The sequence below is a fragment of the Barbus barbus genome (assembly GCF_936440315.1).
Source record: "Barbus barbus genome assembly, chromosome: 36".
In the NCBI taxonomy this organism is placed as follows: Eukaryota; Metazoa; Chordata; class Actinopteri; order Cypriniformes; family Cyprinidae; genus Barbus; species Barbus barbus.
In genome coordinates, this window is record NC_136714.1 from 7991523 (window position 1) to 7997799 (window position 6277).

Below are 6277 nucleotides of genomic sequence, written 5' to 3' on the forward strand. Positions count from 1 at the left end.
ACACGTTACTATATTTTTAACATTATACTATATATTATTCCCCGTAGCTGATTCTTGAACTCTTGCTTTTCTTGTATATATTTCTTACATGATATAAACGTGCTTAATTGTATCCTCCTCCTGACATTCCTCCTCCTGGCCCAGTTTGTGAGCACAAGGTACGGTCTAATGCTAGATTCAAATATGCTGTGCGCTTTATAAAAAGAAATGAGCAGACTATGAGGGCGAACTCTATGGCGAGAAAGTTACAAACTAATAATGTTTATGAGTTCTGGAAGGAGGTGAAAGTGGTTAACAACAGCAAAATGCCACTGCCTTCTAGTATTGATGGTATTACTGAACCTGAAAACATTGCAGAGCTATGGAGGAGACACTATGAGAACATTTTTAACTGTGTGAAGAGTGATGTGTTTAACATAGGAGAGATAGCTCACAGTGATGGTGTAGTCATTGGGCCGGAGGAAGTATGTTATGCTATTGACAAACTTAAAATGAACAAAGCCTGTGGGCGGGATAGAATAACAGCTGAACATCTGAAATACGCTAGTCAAAGTATTTCAGTTTTACTTGCTCTATGCTTTTCTGGGTTAATTAAGCATGGCATACTTCCTGGATCCATGTTATCTGTCTTGTTGGTGCCTATAGTTAAAAATAAGACTGGTAAACTAACTAGTATAGATAACTATAGACCTATTGCACTTGCAAGTATACTATCCAAGGTATTAGAAGGGATCCTTATGGATAGGCTTGCAGAATACATAGCGTCAACAGATAATCAGTTTGGTTTTAAGAACAAGCATGGAACTGATCTGTGTATTTATGCACTTAAAGAAATTGTCCATAGGTACAGATTACGCAATAGCACAGTCTTCATGTGTTTCCTGGATGCGTCAAAGGCTTTTGATCGTATCAATCATGGGAAACTGTTTGGTAAACTACATGAGCGTGGTGTCCCCTCTTATCTAATTAGGATACTGCAGTTCTGGTACTCTCACCAAACTATGCAAGTTAGGTGGGGGATGAGTTTGTCAACACCCTTCTATGTCTCCAATGGAGTGCGGCAGGGCGGAATTCTGTCTCCGCTGCTGTTTAATCTGTACATGGATGATTTATCTAGGGAGCTAAAGGGCTGTAGAACTGGCTGCTTGGTGGGGGATAGTCTCATTAACCATATGCTTTATGCTGATGATTTGGTGGTACTGTCTCCCTCCAGTGCTGGCCTGCAACAACTTCTTAGAATATGCTCTCAATATGGACTAATGTTTGATATAAAATTTAACTCAATGAAGAGTGTGGTACTGATCGCTAGAACCAAGGAGGATATGAAGTGTGTCTATCCTTCTTTCTCATTGGCAGGTGAACCACTAGAGGTTGTAAAGAAAGTTAAGTATCTGGGACATGTGATAAGAGATGACCTCTGTGATGATGATGATGTGCAGCGGCAGTGTGGAAAATTGTATGGGCAGGCAAACATGCTGGCACGCAAATTCCACATGTGCACTCCTGATGTTAAAATCTCACTCTTCAAAACCTATTGCACTCCACTGTATACTTCCCACCTGTGGTGTAATTTTAGTGAGTCGAAAATGAAAAAACTTAAAGTGGCTTATAATGATGCTTTGAGAATTGTGCTTAAAATTCCTAGGTGGAGTAGTGCCAGTGAAATGTTTGTGTCTAATAATGTGCCCACTTTTAACGCTGTCTTAAGAAATTTTATGTATGGATTCATGTGCAGACTGACAGGGTCTAAGAATATGATTATTATGTCCATAGCTGATGTTTCTAAGAGTGACACAAGGTACACATCTTGCTTTTGGAAACATTGGACCCGAAGCCTGTATATGTTTTAAATGATGCCTCATTTGCATCATTCTTAAATGTTTTGTATTGTTTTATATTTATGTATATATTTGTATTGTGTTGTCTCTATGGACCTTTGTGTCTTGAATAAAAGTTGATTGATTGATTCATCACATAGTCCTGTCGGATGTTTTCCTATAACATGAAGAGTTTTGTTTAGCTTGCAATGGCCAATCCTCAGTCTATTTATTATAACGTGTTCCTTCCTTTTATTTCCCTTTTTACTTTCCATCCATCATATTTTGTATCATGTACAGATGTCTCCCTTTAATTTCGTGATCACACTGCTGCTGCCATTCCTTCTTCCATATCCTTTTCCACACTAAACTCTTCCCTTCTGGTTTTGATCATTTAATTTTGATTGCATCCAGTTTCTCATTTCCCTGGATGCCCACATGTATGTAATATTTTTCCCTTGCCTACTTATTCTTGAGTTTGTAAATAAAATTTCATAAAGTAATTCCTGATGGTTTCTAGTTACACCAGACTTTATACTCATGAGGGCAGATACAGAATCACTGTATATTACAGCGTTGTCCCATCTAGATTGTTCAATCCATTCTAATGCTATTAATATAGCATATAACTTGACTGTATACACACTTAAACTATCAGATGCTCTTTTGTTTACTCCCACATCTATCCCGTTGCCTCTGTTTGTAAATCCTTTGATCCATCTGTAAAAATTTGAATACTATCTAATATTCACCGACTATATCTGTAATCCCACTGCTGCCTTTTATTATTAGAAGCTCTATGTCCACCTTTGTATTTTCCATTGTCCACACCACAGTACTAGCAACTTATTTGTCATATATGTCCATTTCTTTTGCTATTAAATCTCCTGTCCGGCCAAAACTTTCCTTTTTCCTCCTCTCCTTCTCCCAACAATTCTGTAGCACCTTTTTTGTTGGATGATTTCCCCTTTTTTATTGGATTAATCCAATAGTTAGCTACCAATTGTTTCCTTCGCATCCATAGAGGCATTTCACCTACCTCAACTTGAAGTGCACACACTGGGGAAGTTCTAAGTGCCCCTAAACATATTCTCAAAGCTCGTGCCTGCACAACATCCAATTCAGTTAACAGATTTTGCTGCTGACCCATACACAGTACAACCATAATCTAATTTAGACCTTATTAGTGCTATATAAATATATTTCAGATCTGAAAAACTTGCTTTCCCAAAATCCTGCAAGACACCTCATTACATTAAGCACTTTTTTACATTTATACACTGTGTACTTTATATGTTCCCTCCACGTTAGGTTTGAGTCAAAATATACTCCCAAGAATCTAAAACACTCTACTTTCTCTACTTCCCACCTTGCATTCCTTAGCCTTCCTTTTATTTGTAAATATCATTACTTTAGTTTTTTCCACTTAAAAACTTAAATCCCCGTTTTGTCCCCCACTCTTCAACTTGATTAATTCCCTTTTGTAATTTCATGTTTATAAATTGACCATTTCTTCCTCTTTTCCATATAGCTCCATCATCTGCAAATTAAAAGCCCCTCCCTCCACATCAGGTCATACGCCGTCTCCACATCAAAAAACCCTGCACCCACGGTCTCTTCTTATTGGAATAATTACTGCCTCTTTCCAACTTTTTGGTAACCTTCCCTACTACCACACTCCGTTATACAACATCAAAAGTTTCTCCTGACTTTCCAGACTTAAATGTTTTAGCATACTGTAACATACCTTATCTTTCCCTGGCGCAGTTTTCCCCGCCCTATTCAATGCCCTTTGCAGTTCTCCCATATTAAAGGGACATCTTGTCCTCATCTCCATTATTTTTCCTACCCACTACACCCCTATCCTCTTCCTTTGTTCTTTCTCTACCTCGTTTTCCCTCCTCTGACAAATTATTAGAATTATTTATTTTAACAAAAGCTTTTGCCAACATCTCTACCTTTTCTATATTAGTTACTGCAGTTTCATTTCCTTCTATCATAACTGGATAACTCCATCCCCTTCTATCACCCCCCATCTTTTTAATCATACCCCATATTTCTTGGTTGTGTTTCCAATTGAATCACAATATGTTCTCCAGAATTTCCTTTTTGCCCGTCTTACTGTCCTCCTAACTTCTGCCTGGGCTTGTTTATACTGAACCATATGTTCAAAATGATGTGTCCTTTTAACTAACTAGAATGCTTTATTCCTATGTTTAATTACTTCCACTACGACATTACTTTCCTTTTATTTTTCCCTTTGCTCTTTGGGATAGCCTCTGTTGCTGCTAATATAATACCTTGCTTTATTTTGTAATCTAATGTTTCAACATCCATTTCAAAGTTAATTTACTTTCCTCCTGAAATTTCCCTCAATCCGCTTTTCCAAGATTCCACTTGTCACTTATATTTTCTATATTTAATATTACCTCTATATTTATTCTGCACCATGCTGGATAATGATCACTGCCAATTGTTCCTTCTCTGTACACTGACCAATCACATATTGCTGCAAGATCTAGTACTGACTCTTTCCCCGTGTTAACATCTATTCTTGTACATTCACCATTATTTAGACACACTAAGTTCTTCTCATCTAACATTTCTTCAATTATTTGACCATTAATGTCAGTTCTGTCACTCCCCCACAGTGTATTATGCCCATTAAAATCCCCACACAATACCATATTTCTACAATCTTGTCCCTCTATCTCAAGTTTCCTTATCTCTAGTCTTTGACATGGATTATAATAATTTACTATCACCTCCTTCTTTCCAACCCACACTTTTATTGCCACATACTCTTGTTCATTTCCTATACCTAATACTTGGTATGATAAACCCTGTTTTATAAATGTTGCACATCCTCCTCCTCCCTTCTCTCTTCTATCATGTCGGACTGCCGCATAATCATATCAGATAAAATCAAATTGTTTTTTTAAACAAGTCTCGTGTACACATATAACCTCAGGTAATTCTCTCCTACTAGCAACAAACTGCTTAAAGTCTTGTCCTTTAGACTTCTTGCATTCCATTGCAAAATTAACATTATTAATATTATCACCCAATACATGAATTCTCTTGACTTGCTTGCATCCTCAATTCATCATTTATTTCCTCCCACTTCAGTCCTATCATATCCGAATGATGTTCTGCTGCTTTCACAATCACCTGAATCCTTCCTGTTTTTGATTTTTATTTCAAATGTTGCATTTATTACTCCTGCAATGAATGTGACCAGTTTCTTCTTCTCTTTCCAAGCATTCTTCTTATCTTGCTGCTCATTTACTTTTCCTTGTTCTATATTCCCTCTTCCCCCTTTATTCTGTTTTTCCTTTCCAGCCAATTTAACTGCATCAGCATACTGATACCTTCTCTTTTAACCTTATCTGTTGCACCTCCACTTCTTTTTTAAGTACCCAGTAAGCTACTCCGTGATTTCCTCCACAGTTACATGTTGGTTTTGTTCCCACACCACACTTCCCATATTCATGATCCCCCCACATCTAGCACATCTTTGCTTCCCTTTGCACATTTTGGCTATGTGTCCAAACTTTTGACATTTGTAACACTGGTTTTGTTACATACTCTCTTACATTATATCTTACAAAGCCAAAAAAGCTTGGGTAACTCTACCCCTTTCGTCATTCTTCTACACTTTTCACTGTACCATTTTCCACTTTAATGCTTTCCACTAGTTCTTTTATATTAACATGAATGGGAACTCCATATATCACACCCTTGCATCCATTGATTCTCTTTTCCCCAACTCTTACAGCCTTAAGGACTTTTATTTTCCCAACATTTGTTAGCTTTCTAGCCTTCTCCATTTGGACTTTATTATTACATCCAATTAACAAGTTGCTATCTCCTAGAATTCTAGCATATTTTACTTCTCCAATTTATCCTTTGATTTTTGTTAATTTAATTAAATCGGGTCAGTTTTCTTTATTCCTCCCTCTCCTTCAAATCTAACAACTACATTCATTATACCCTCTCTCATTCTTTTTTCCCTTTCTTCACTTCCTTAACTTTCCGTTTCTTCAATGCTGGATGTTTCTTTTTTCTTTCTTTTCCGGCTTTTTCCATTCTTTCCCTTTCCTACATTTTCCCACTCATTTATCCCCGCGTCATCTTTCTCACTACAAACCATAATGTTACTCTCACTATCAGCCTCTTTCCCTGTCATTTTCCCCCAGGCTTACAAGGAACATCTCAAGAGTATCGTTCCGGACCTGTACAGGCCGTCGGTCAATAATCGCAATCCAAGTTCCTCTCAACACCTATATTTACTTTACTCACAATACCTTAATTTCACAGTCCTCAGTCTTCCCAAACACGGGTCGGTCTCATGCTTGGTGATTTTAAATAATCAATTAAATAAATAGGAATATAATATAATAATTTGTTTTATTTTAGTGTGATTTACAAAATACAAAGTCTCTGTTTCATCATAGAAG